Consider the following 13,495-nt stretch of genomic DNA (forward strand, 5'->3'; position numbering starts at 1 on the left):
ATGTTTCAGTTCTTCATTTTGAGTAAATATCAAATGTAATTTTCCACCAAAATTATGGAATTGAAAATAATAAAAAAAGAATCAGAACACGAATTTTTAACGGAAAATTTCACTTTAACTCCGAATCATTCCCCGCAGTATTTGTTATGATGTCACTAACATTCTGTATACTTACCTACCCACTTCACACCAGCTATGTTTCAGTCCCACGTAATAGATGGCGACCCTATTGCCATAACCGGAGACAAACCCTGAAGACTTTTTTTACTTTTGATGGGTTTTCTCTTAGCCCCAGACTTGCCCGAAGGCATTGAATAGACATAAGATAAAGCGAGCTCGCCAAGAAGGTGCCTGTTCACTCTGGCTTTGAAAGATGATAAAAAGAAAACTAGATAATAAATGTGTATCCTCGTCTTTTTATGAATAATCAAATAAGTACAGTCATGAGTAATATCATGTACCCACTTTAGAACCATGTCGCACTATCATATTTGACATTTAATGACACTTACGGTTTAATTTGTGAAAAAAGTTAATGTGACATGGTATCAAACTGGTTAATGTATACATACTAGAATACGTGGCCGTGCTTACATAGAGGAAGCCAAGATTCATGAAATCGAAAGCACAAAATAACGCTATCAAACAATCTGTCATTAAATATGTGTAGGTATTGAGCTCAAGTTCTGTAATCTCCTATCGTGTGGGTTATGAGGTGAATTAACAACCTCATCAACCCTGGTGTCCTTTGGCGGCTCAATCATAACCCCGGGTTGATGAGGCTGGTATTCCACCTCACAACCCACACGATAAGAAGAAGAAGATTGGGTATATAAAGCGAAGGTTGATGGTAGGGCTGGCAGAGGTTGACCTGTAAGGACGGATATTGACCAAATTGGAGATGTCCTTAGAAAAGGTTTAGTACGTAATCTGAATCGGATGAATGTGGAGGAAGCAAGAGAAGTGTGTCAGGATCGAAGCAAATGGAACTCCATAGTCTCTGCTTACCCCGGTGGGAAATAGACGTGAGTTTATGTATGTTAAATTATTCAAGTACTTACCTAAATAATATACTTATTAAACTTATTATTTATATTATTTACACAACACAAACACATAATACGATAGATAGACTAGTTTCCAAAATAGAATATTTGAATTTTAAATAATATTTTATCTATTAACGAATGACACTGCTGCTAGCACTAATTACTTAGAAACTGTACTGTCTGCCGGATAAGTGTCTGATATTAATACTGCCACCCAAATAGATTCCAGAGAGGTTATCAGAAGTAGTAACTCGTGGGCTATGATGCCTTTTTAAAAACAATTGAATTAAATTTAATTTATTTTTGAAAATGGAAGCGCAAAGCTTACAAGTTAATAAACAGCTGTAATCAAACTGTTGCCATGGTATACTCGATCTTATTTCCATGAAATAAGTGAGTTATGTTTCACCCTGCAACGGGCAGCAAGTAAATTTATTTAAGGTAATTCCAGCACAAATTAATCTGACTTTATTGCAGGTAAGCTTAAAATTAAACGAAGATTCAGCTCGGAAATCCTTTGAATATTTCAATTTGAAATTTACTTAAAAAAATATGATTGTTCAAGCCTTGTTCCTTCCAGGTTGCTCAAAAGCATAAAGCGCTTTAACGATCTACTCTAAGAAGTTGACGCAAAAGTAGTAACAAAAGCAAATAAGTTTGTAATTGACATCCCTTTTGTGCAAAGCGCTTCAAACGCTGAAGTGACTTTTATTCGTTAGCCTGCTGGTCTAAATATGCTTAATGAACCAATTCATATAAGAAAGTATTGATATATTTGACATGTGTTGACAATTCATACTTTTTCTACGCGCAAATTTCAATAATGCTTTTTTGGATGAATTGCTTTTATGTGGCCTTTTTATACCCCCTGATGTGTTACGGTTCATACCCTACTATTTGTAACAATAGGGTATTGGACTGGGTCAAAGATGTAAAATGCTAATCTTTTAATAATTTTTCTTAATAATTTTTCTATTTCTAAATAGAAGCCAGTAAAGCATGTTCAAAAATCAATCTCATTTTACATTTCGATTTATTTTCGAATTAATTTTTTGTGAATTAAGTATAACATTGAGTACGACATTTAACAGCTTTTATTGATGACAGCACAGCATAGTATATCCATAAAAACTCCAAAGAAAACTTTCGTTTTGGCGTTTCGTAAAAAGTATCTTATTGGACGGTTGTTAAGTAGCCTGTTGAAATTTATTTGTGCACTCTTGATTCTTAATATTCCCTTTAAGCTGAGCTCATGGACAAATTTGTCCAAGGCTAAGCCACATATACCTAAATCAGAAGAAAACATGCAGACATCTTAGGGTGGTATTAATAAACTAATCTCAGCTTCGAGACTGCCCTCAAGATCATGTCAATGTGACAGTTCTCATATAAAAACAGAGACTTGAGCATGATCTTGAGGGCAGTTTCAGCTGAGATTCGTTTATTAATACCACCCTTAAGTCCTAAGATCGTATAGTTACAGGAGATTGATGAAGTAGAGTCTGCAGAGAAATTCGTTTCGACAGAAATGCGAATTCGAAGACTTGAAGCGAAGGGTTACTGATTTGGCTCCACAATCTTGTGGGACAGAAAAGGAAGCCTCCGAAGCTTCAACCAAGTTGGCAACCAACCACTGTCGCAAGACGACGACAACGAAGAACGCAACACCATGTAGTTCACACCAGGGGAATTAAAAAGGCCACATCGAAGCAATTCATCTAAAAAAGCAATATTGTAATTTGACATTTGCGCATATAAAAGTAAGTGCGCGATGCAAACAAATGTGTTTCTAGATGTATTTCTTCTTTTATCCCCCTGGTGTCTTGTTGGTTGCGCAACCCATAATAGACACCGGGTGAAGTAGCGATTACACAACCTAAGAGAAGAGAAGAGAAGTAATATTAAACAAACACCCTCCGTGGCCCAGTGGTTGAGCGTTGGGCTGACGATCTGCCTGGTTTGGTTAAGACATTAAAGGCTGATCACCTGGTTGTCAGAATTTAAGATGATCCGTGCTTCGGAAGGCACGTTAAGCCGTTGGTCCCGGTTACTACTTACTGTACGTGAGTAATCGTTACACGAGGCATGTCAGGGGCTTTGGCGGCTCAATAATAACACTGACACCAGGGTTGATGAGGTTGGTGATCCACCTCACAACCCACACGATAGAAGAAGATCATAATATAATTATCATTTCATAACAATAGTAACACGGGTATTAGAATCACATTGGGATGTTGGAGCGGTAGCATAGCTGTAGACTGAGTAAGTTTGTCTACGTCGACATATGAAATATTAAAGTTAGTATTAAAGTAAGTTAGTAAAGTTAGTAGTATCGTGTACGACTGACTAGAGCAGCGGTCAGACTCAGGCATGTCTACAATAGGGTATTTGACTAGGTCAAAGATAAATTATAAAATGCCACTTAATCTAGAAATAGAAGCCAGTCTAACATGATCGAAAATCAATCTCATTTTACTTTTCGATCTATTTTCGAATGAAGCACGGAGAATGCTACACCGAAAAGAGCGTGGCTCTTAAATTAGTGATAATTCTTTAGTATGTTCATACTCATAAATTCATTTATTCATTGCAAAGTCACAAGCAGTAAATGTGTTACCCTACGAATGTGTTACCTGGTATTAGATACATGTGACGCGCTGCAAGGACACAGCAACGTAATAGGTGACAGCAGCTTCATTTAAACAATATTATTAAGTAACATAAAAAATATGAATTAAAAATCCAAAATTAATTAAAGGTTACAAAATTATTTTTATGTTAACTATTAATTCTGTTCACGGTCGGTCGTCGACCACGGTCATTGGGACGCCGTTGAATATCGGGAAAAACAAATCAGAGAGGTAATTGTTTTTACCTTATTTAATATTTTATCACGTAATTATCGACCCCGATCAAAATAGTTTAAAAGTATACACATTTATACATAAACTCACGCTTTTAAATCTGTTCGTTTTTCGTATTCGTTTGCAACTTGCTAGGTCCTTGTTTGGTTAAATGGATCTCTGTTAGGCACCGTACTACAGAACTATGCCAATTTCTGACTAAATGGGTCCGATTTAAAATTGAAAAGGCCTAAAAGTAAGTAAGATGGATGTTAAGTTAAGATGAATTATAATTGACTGCTCTATCTATCGAGCGACCTCCGTATATTGACTTCGAACAAACGCATCTAATATAGTCTCAAATCAATCTTCAAGCTTCATGATCACAGAGCTGGGAATAGGGCTTAGTGCCTGCTCCGTATCACACCCCAGGATACTCATCTTATCCCTAGCGTTATCATGTTTTTTTCACAGGATCTGCTTACCTAACCTGACGATTTGACAGGTCCGGTTTTTTACAGAAGCGACTGCCTGTCTGACTTTCCAACCCGCGAAAATAAAATCAGCCCAATACAGGTTAGGTCACATACCTCCGAAAATGCATTTCTCGGGAATGTGGGTTTTCTCACGATGTTTTCTTTCACCGCAGGATATTCTTAACTTTTTTTTTATTCTAGCCGTAAGGTGGCTTACCGCGTAAGTGCGAGTAAGATAGTCTTTTGCGGATTACGGGCATTTAAAGTATAAGACCTATTCATATTCATTTATTCGTAATAGTTCGTATTACATGGCGTTATGTTGTAAATAATCTAGGTTACATTCTACTAGTAGAATAATTCATTAGGTATCATTCATTACACATTAAAAAAATAATCATCATCATCAGCCCATTAACGTCCCCACTGCTGGGGCACGGGCCTTCCCTATTGATGGATAGGGAGATCGGACCTTAAACCATCACGCGGGTCCAGTGCGGATTGATGGTTATTAACGACTGCTAATGCAGCCGGGACCAACGGCTTAACGTGCCTTCCGAAGCACGGAGGAGCTCGAGATGAAAAGTTTTTTTTTTGTGGTCACCCATCCTATGACCGGCCTTTGCGAAAGTTGCTTTACTTTAACAATCGCAGACCGAGCGCGTTAACCGCTGCGCCACCGAGCTCATCAAAAAAAAATGAATACAATACAGTAATAAAGAAGTCATTCTTAAATATTAAAATAAAATTATGAGATAAATGAAATAAATTCGTTATAACTGCAGAACGTATGCTCAAGAAGTCAGTGTTTGAGTCGAGATTTAAAACAGGGAAATGACGGTGCGTCAGGGATATGTGTTGGTAGTTTGTTGTACACCTCCGCACCCATGACGTGGATCAGCCGGTCAGTCTTGGCAAGTCTGTGTTGAACACCTCTCAGCCTGTTACCTAGAGGGGGTGAGGTCGGCGCACGGTGCGCGGGTGGGGGGGGGGGGGGAATTACCGTTCTCATACTATTCTTTATTCTATGTCTATGTGAAGGGAGCATATTAGTAACGCTATTAAGTGACGTAACCGTTATATGATTATAGAACCACACAGAAAGGACAACTCGCATCGTCATTTTGCGTAGTTGTGCCTATTGAACTGTGAACTGACAGCTAGACCATAACTATACTAAATCCACAATGGGCAGAAGTAATCTCTGTCGTTTTTACGACATTCCCGGGACGATAAACAGTTTGGAACTTTCCAAGCTTTAGTCTTTTCCCAGATTCTGATTATTGATGTGACTTTGTATATAGCCGTATATTTTACACAAAACATACATACATACATGAATAGTCTCACTGTTGTGTAGCCGATAGCCGACGGTTTCCGAAGCTCGGAATCATCTCAATTCAACCATACGTCGGTAATCGAACCCGGACCACCAGATTGTGAGTCTAACGTTCTAACCACTGCACCATTGAGACTGCTATATTTTACAATTAATTTAAAAAATCTGTTTTCTTTGTACAAAATAAAAATAGATTTCCAAGGTTAGCATCGTAGATACCCGGTAGTTAGGTAGCGCACGCACGCCCCTCATCGGAATAAAATTTATACTTTTTTTTTAAATACTTAATGGCCAGTATGCAAGGACAAGGCTTATATTATATTATTATTATATCTTCTATACTATAATAAATCTGTAGAGAGGTCAATTCTGTACATTAAATATTTTTTCAAAATAACTATCAGGGGGTGATAAGTGGTCGATACTGATGCCAAAAATGCAATCAGTAAAATTTTTGTCTGTCTGTCTGTCTGTCTGTCTGTCTGTCTGTCTGTATGTTCCTTATAGAAACAAAAACTACTGGACGGATTTTAATGAAACTTGGTACAATTATTCTTCACACTCCTGGACAGGTTATAGTATACTTTTCATCACGCTACAATCAATAGGAGCAGAGTAGTGAAGGGAAATTCTTTTGTATGAAAAATCTAAACCACTCAAGTTAGACGTTTGAAATTTGGCATGCAGGTACCTTAGATACCGTAGAGGTGCACTAAGAAAGGAATTCCCGAAAATCCTACGGGAACGGGAATTAGCGGGAAAATCCTTTTGTATGAAAAATCTAAACCACTCAAGTTAGACGTTTGAAATTTGGCATGCAGGTACCTTAGATACCGTAGAGGTGTACTAAGAAAGGAATTCCCGAAATTCCCACGGGAACGCGAATTAACGGGAAAATCCTTTTGTATGAAAAATCTAAACCACTCAAGTTAGACAATTGAAATTTGGCATGCAGGTACCTTAAGTACCGTAAAGGTGCACTAAGGAAGGAATTCCCAAAATTCTCACGGGAACGCGAATTAACGGGAAAATCCTTTTGTATGAAAAATCTAAACCACTCAAGTTAGACGTTTGAAATTTGGCATGCAGGTACTTTAGTAAACTTAAAGCTTAGTTGCAACAGGATATTACAAAATTCCCACGGGAACGGTAGTTAGCGGGAAAAAACATTTGTATGAAAAAATCAAATCTAAATAAAAGGAGAAACTGACTGACTCAGTGACTGACATATATCAACGCATAGCCTGAACGGCTAAACGTAGGCATTTGAAATTTGGAAGGGACATAGCTTAGGTACCGTAGAGGTGCACTAAGAAAGGAATTCCCGGAATTCCCACGGGAACGGAAATTTGCGGGAAAATCCTTTTGTATGAAAAATCTAAACCGCTTAAGTTAGACGCTTGAAATTTGGCATGCAGGTACCTTAGTTAACTTAAAGCTTAGTTGCAACAGGATATTGCAAAATTCCCACGGAAACGGGAGTTAGTGGGAAAAAAACATTTGTATGAAAAAATCGAAACCGCGTAAGATAGATATTTTCAATTCAATTCAATTAAATTATTTATTGCATTCCATGTAGTACAATAGGGTGTTACATAGGCATAGGAACTAAAACATGGACCCTATAGGGCACAGCAACGTTGAAGGGAAGAGAGGAAGTGTGTATTAAAATTAAAACTCAATGAACAATCAATTAAAAAAAAACAATTCAATTAATTGATTCAATCTAGCACGCATGCATACCTTAGTAAATATAAAGTTTATTTTTGTCTGTATTTTGAAAAATGGGAGTTATTGGGAAAAAAAAATGTACTTATGAAAAAATCTAAACTGCATAAGTATGCACTCCCACACACACAAAGATCTCTCTCTTATATAACACGCCACGCGGACGAAGTCGCGGGCAAAAGCTAGTTATTAATAAGAACAACACTAAAGAGTTTAAAACACTTCAATCTTACCAATGAGAGTGATACTTACAAAAAGAATCACCAAATGAAAACCAAACGTTACCTTACGAAAAAGTTGGTAAGGTGAAATATATTTCGTTGGTTTTAAAGCTCCGAAAATTACTCTAAAATGTTCAAACAGAAGTAGCAGTTCATCAGAATCATGGTCTGAATCATTCCCTCAGTATTCGTTACGATGTCATAACACCCTGTATAGTAGGTATGTAGGTATTATAGATCAAAACGACGTTGCTAACGACGGAGCACCGACGTCGCAACGGAGCTTCACCGCATTCTATATCATGTCAGTAAGGAAAACGTACCTGATTGTAATAGGCACGTTTAAGTTAATCTACTGATCTCTTTACACTGTGTCGGAACCCTCGACAAATGTTATCAATCATCCGGGATAATTAACACAGTTATGAACGTTTAATTAGCAAGATAGTTGCCTACATAATTATCGAATCTAACACCTCTTGCTTTATAAGTAGCAATTTATTTGCTTCAGCAGCTTAATTATTTACTAAAAGCATCTACGAACTTTATTAGAGTACAAAGGTAAAGTGGGACATCATCATTAGCAATATCATAGGTGAAAAACGACGGCATATGCTTCCTGTTAGACGAATGCGATATAATGGGAACCCGTTTCGTCGACAATCAAACAAAATGACACGACTGATATTATGTCAAAATAAATTTTGTTTATCTACTGTAATCCAAACCTGAGGTATGAGGGTTCAAAAAATCGGCGAAACGTTTCGAGAAAAGGTAGGTAGTGCCTGCCCTTGCGCTTTGCTTTGCTCGTCTTGGCGGGGCACTGCCGTGCCCCAGATAAGGGTACATACCTATTTAGTATATGACAGACTAGACCATAGATCTTTTATAATAAACGTTTCTTTCTTTCTTTCTAGATACACACATTACACATTATTTTGGTTACATCTTTGAGCTCCGGGTTCCATTTTCGATGGGGACAGTGTCGAAAATAATTTTGTGAGACTGTCTTTTGTTTGGCTAGGACATTGTAGGTTGAATCAGCAGCTCAGCAAATGCTCTAGCCTAGCTCTAGCTAGATTATGGCGCTGATTTTCAGCTGCTGCCGGTTTATTATCAAAAAGAATGAAACAAAAACTGGGCTCCTATGTTTAAGCACATTTTTTCTTTCGATTAATTAGGTATATACGAAACTTAAAAAGAATAAAAAAATATAAATATAATATCAGAAAAAAACACAAAGATTAACTAAATAATATTCAGAAGAGGAAGGAGGGCTAACTACCATTTCCATGGACTTGAAACAAGCTTACTATCGTTAATTCGCTGTTATTGCAGCCATGATTAAATTTTAAACGGAGCTCCGACGCTAAAAGCAGGTTTATTATATTTTTAAATTTTCATTTACTTCCAGCGTCAATGGCGTGTTATTTCTAGTTTAATATTGAATAAAAGACAAGTATCATCAGTTTCGAAAAAAATGCACGCTGTCAATTTTACAAGATAAGAAACAAAGAATGAAACGTTTATTATAAAGGGACACCACAGTAACAAATATAAAACAAATAACAAATGTATAATATAAAACACAGAGTAACACATAACTTATAATCAAAACACATAATAAAAACAACTTACACGAGAAATACAAATAATTGAGTGTATGGAGTGGTCAAGGGTGGTGGTGTCCTTTATAAAAGCGCCTCACTCAGCATAAGCCGCGGCATGAGGCACGACCCTGCTAAGTGAGGCACGGAAGCCGTGTCTCCCACAAATACAACTTGAATGAATACATAATAATATTTACTTATACTATGAAAATAAAGTAGTTTACAAAAACATATATATTTAAAGCGTGTGTGTGTGTGCAGTGTATCTACAAATACATGAAAGAAATACAATAATACTTACAAAACAATGCATATAAAACGATAAAATAAACAAATAAATAAAGTTAGAAATGTTAGAATGTGTCAGAATGTGTTTCAAGTTAGTGTGCGTGCGGATTTGAAAGAAAGATAATGTTTTAATAAGCTCACGGCTAAATCCCATTTGTAGTATTCAATGGTTTTCCCTTCTCGGGTTGGAAGGTCAGACCTTCCACTCATACCTATCCTTTTTCACACAATTCCACGCTTCTTTGGGTCAGGGTGTCAGTGACATCGTAACGTATACTTTGAGGAATTTTTTAGATAATTTTCTGTCGCAAAAAACTGAAAATAATTAAAAAAATAACTAAATTCATAAATTATGGTTATAATAAAAAAATACATCATTAAATCCACCACAGGCTTCGTCAAAAATAACTAAAATTTTCATGAATTTTCCGACAAAAAAATCCACTTGATATCAACTCAGAAACATGGTTGAATCCCTATTTTAGTAGTCAGAGGTATGGTATTCCCTTCGCGGGTTGGAAGGTCAGACAGGCAGTCGCTTTGGTAAAAAGCCGGACCTGTGAAATCTGCAGGTTAGGTAAGCGGACCACGTCAAAAACGAGATAACGGAAGACGATGAGTAGTCATCCATCGCAATAGGAACTAAATAAAAATATAAGTTTAAAAACTATAACCCGCCTACGGAAAAATCACGCTTTAACAAGGATGAAACAAGAAAATATTTCTCTGAAATTCTTCCAATTTGTGATGTTTATGTATGCCAGTATGCCAATCTGTCAGAAATTTTTATAACCCTCTCAAAATGTTATATTAGCCAATAACCCGACAGAATTAACTTGAAAGCACACGTCAAACGAGTTGCATATAAACGAGATGTATATTTGATTAGCCCGGGTTATTCATTACATTTCATTCAATTATTGATTTAAAAATGAACATTCTGTCTCTTTCGTTTTCGGTGTATAAGAAAATGACAGGTGTAACTTAAAATAAAATTAGGAGGCGTCTGCAGGAATCAGGACACATTATTCTGTAACTTGATTAATATAAAGTTTAATATAACTATAGTAGCTACTATAGATTATGTATTTATTATAAAAGCAGGTCTGAGTAGTAGGTATATTATTCATTTTTGATAGCAGATATTTAGTATATTCCACTTAGGGACAGTACTGAAAAGTATCGGCGTCCGAAGGACGTAATATACGATGCCGACGACCCGATTACTCTGGCCATAGAGGCAGCCAATCTGCTTGCGACACCAAACACTTCAGGACCCCGATACCGACCCCGCCGGCGTGGTCGACGATTTCCCTCATTCAGCGCTTATCGCTATCGACCCACTAGGGTCGATTAATTCTTTCAAAAATTTTTCCTCCCAGACGACGCCCTGAGCCGAGGTTCGCGCCCAACTGGGCACCCTCAAGCCTGTTGTCTTAAACGTTGTACCGGGTGAGAGCCTTCAGCTCCCCATTTGTCCGGCCAAGTAGTTAATGCCGTCTGCGGCAAATCTGCAATAAGGCACATCAAAAAAAAAGATAGCAGATATTCATTTGCATACCTCGCAGAGTCAAAACATTTTATTTTATGGTGAAAGTCGAAGGTATCGTTAGATACTTTTACAGCTCATTTAGAACCTAACGGTGAAATACAAACCCTTTTTACAATCCGGAATGTTCCCGCCGAGAATTTTTCCGTATTTTTATTATTTATCGTTTTCCTTGAACATGTAGCAGATACTGGTAGGAGCTTACAGAATCTATACTACACTTCTCAAAATTCGAAAGACCTCTTAAAGTCATGTATCATAAGAGTTATCAGAACATAACATCCTCATTTAGAACCCTGTCGCACTCTCATTATGTGACATTTTATGAGACTTACGGTTTAATTTGTCAAAAAAGTTAATGTGACATGGTTTCAAAGTGTAAACATATTAGTACTCGTGACCGTACCTCCGAAGGGAAGGGATATCCTAATATAAACATGGATTTTTGAACTATTAATTATCAGGAAAATATTATTCATACTGTTTGTGACAATTTCTATGCATTGTTTTAAGTTTACGCGGTTATTATCATAATTAAAACACATAATAACGGGTTCTTACCTCGTTTAAACGCGGTAAGAACCCGTTATTATGTGTTTTAATTACAATTTCTATGTCTAGATAGTTAGAGGCGAACGCTTTAACTTAACAAGGCTATCAAGATTGCAGTGTTAAGGTATACCTACAATCTGCAACGATTGCAAACATAACATAAGCTCATGACTACATCCCAATTGAGCTAAGTACCCATACCTCATAGAGCTATTTGTTAGACCAACGTGAGAATAGTGTTGAGTGAGAGGAGTATGAGTGAGTACGTGAGTAAGAATGAGAAGAATGTGAGTGAGAATAGTGTTGAATAAGAAGAGTCTGAGGGAGAATAGTGTTGAAAGTGTGGGTGACGATAGGTGGTGAACCGTATCACCGTCTATAATGATCGTTAGTGAAAACTGCACTTTAGATAAATTAGAATAAGAACGATTGCAAATTATATATATCCATCCAGCCGTATTCGGCCATGGCGACAAGTCTCCAATCTAGGAACGCCTAAGATGCGCTCTTATATGGCTGACGTAACCGATCTTAGCAGCGAATGTACGGCCACATTCACTGCACGTCAGCACACCTCCGATATAGTTGTAAGTTATGGCCGCAGATGGTCGGGCCTTCAGCTCGTCGCGTTTCAAATCAAGCTCTTCCCGACGTTTCTGTTCAAAGCCATACACCTTGGTGTTCACAGTATGCCTCCATTGCGGCCGATCCTGGGCCAGTATCTCCCACCGCGATGGGGCCACGCCGCATCCTTTCATGTGGCGTTTGAGCACATCTTTGTACCGCAAGAGTTGGCCGCCCTGTTTCCGCTTGCCCTCTTGCAATTCCGAGTAGAAGATGCGCTTTGCTACTCTGTCATTAGACATACGGGAGACATGCCCACACCACCGCAACTGCCGCCTCATCAAATAGGCCTCAACGCCTCCAACATTCGCACGTCGCAGGACTTCAGTGTTTCGAACACGATCGTACCAATGAATGTTTAAGATGTTACGGAGGCAGTTGAGATGAAACCTATCTAACATGCGGATGTGCTTGCGGTACGGGCACCAGGTTTCGGAGGCATACAGGAGATTTGGCAGGACGATCGCCGTATACACAGACACCTTGGTATGTAGCTTAATCTCGTGCGAACGGAACACCTTGGCGCGAAGTTTACCAAATGCAGCAGCAGCGGCTCCAATTCTACTGTTTACTTCATCGTCAAGGCGGCACTTAGACGTTATCGTGCTCCCCAGATATTTGAACTTGTCTACCCGCTTAAGCAAGTCCCCGCCGAGCACCACGTCGATAGGGACACTCAGTGTATCCAGAGCCATGACTTCGGTCTTCTTGATACTGATTTTCAGGCCAAATCGACGACATGACTCGTAGAGACCCGACATAAGCCGTTGCAGACCATCCGGGGATTCCGCCACGAAACACAAGTCGTCTGCGTACATTATCTCCGTGATGGTGGTGTAAGACACTTTGGTGTAGGCTTTTAGTCTGGCCAGATTGAAAACACCGCCATCGGTACGAAAGCGAAGACGGACGCCTTCGGACAGAGTTTGCAAGGTGTCCCGAACTACAACCGCAAAATAAAGGGCGAAAAGAGTCGGCGCTAGAACACATCCCTGTTTGACGCCACAAGTAACACCGAAGTATTTCGATTGATCGCGCCCCATACTGACACAGCATTGCATGCCATCGTGCAGGAGTCGAATTAGCCTCACAAACTTGTCCGTGCATCCCAGTTTCGCTAGTACCATCCACAGAGCTTCACGAGGCACACTGTCAAAGGCCTTTTCTAGGTCAACAAAACAAAGATACAGAGGTTGACCTTGCTCTCTGCTCT

At 38.4% G+C, this 13,495-nt stretch overlaps 1 protein-coding gene across 1 annotated transcript in view; it reads left to right on the forward strand.

Moving 5' to 3' along the window:
- LOC126373484 (connectin-like) overlaps positions 1–13,495 on the forward strand; it is a 162,681-nt gene that overhangs the window by 36,383 nt on the left and 112,803 nt on the right. The gene's annotated exons all lie outside the window — the stretch shown is intronic.

The sequence above is a fragment of the Pectinophora gossypiella genome, chromosome 15 (assembly GCF_024362695.1).
Source record: "Pectinophora gossypiella chromosome 15, ilPecGoss1.1, whole genome shotgun sequence".
NCBI classification, from domain to species: Eukaryota; Metazoa; Arthropoda; class Insecta; order Lepidoptera; family Gelechiidae; genus Pectinophora; species Pectinophora gossypiella.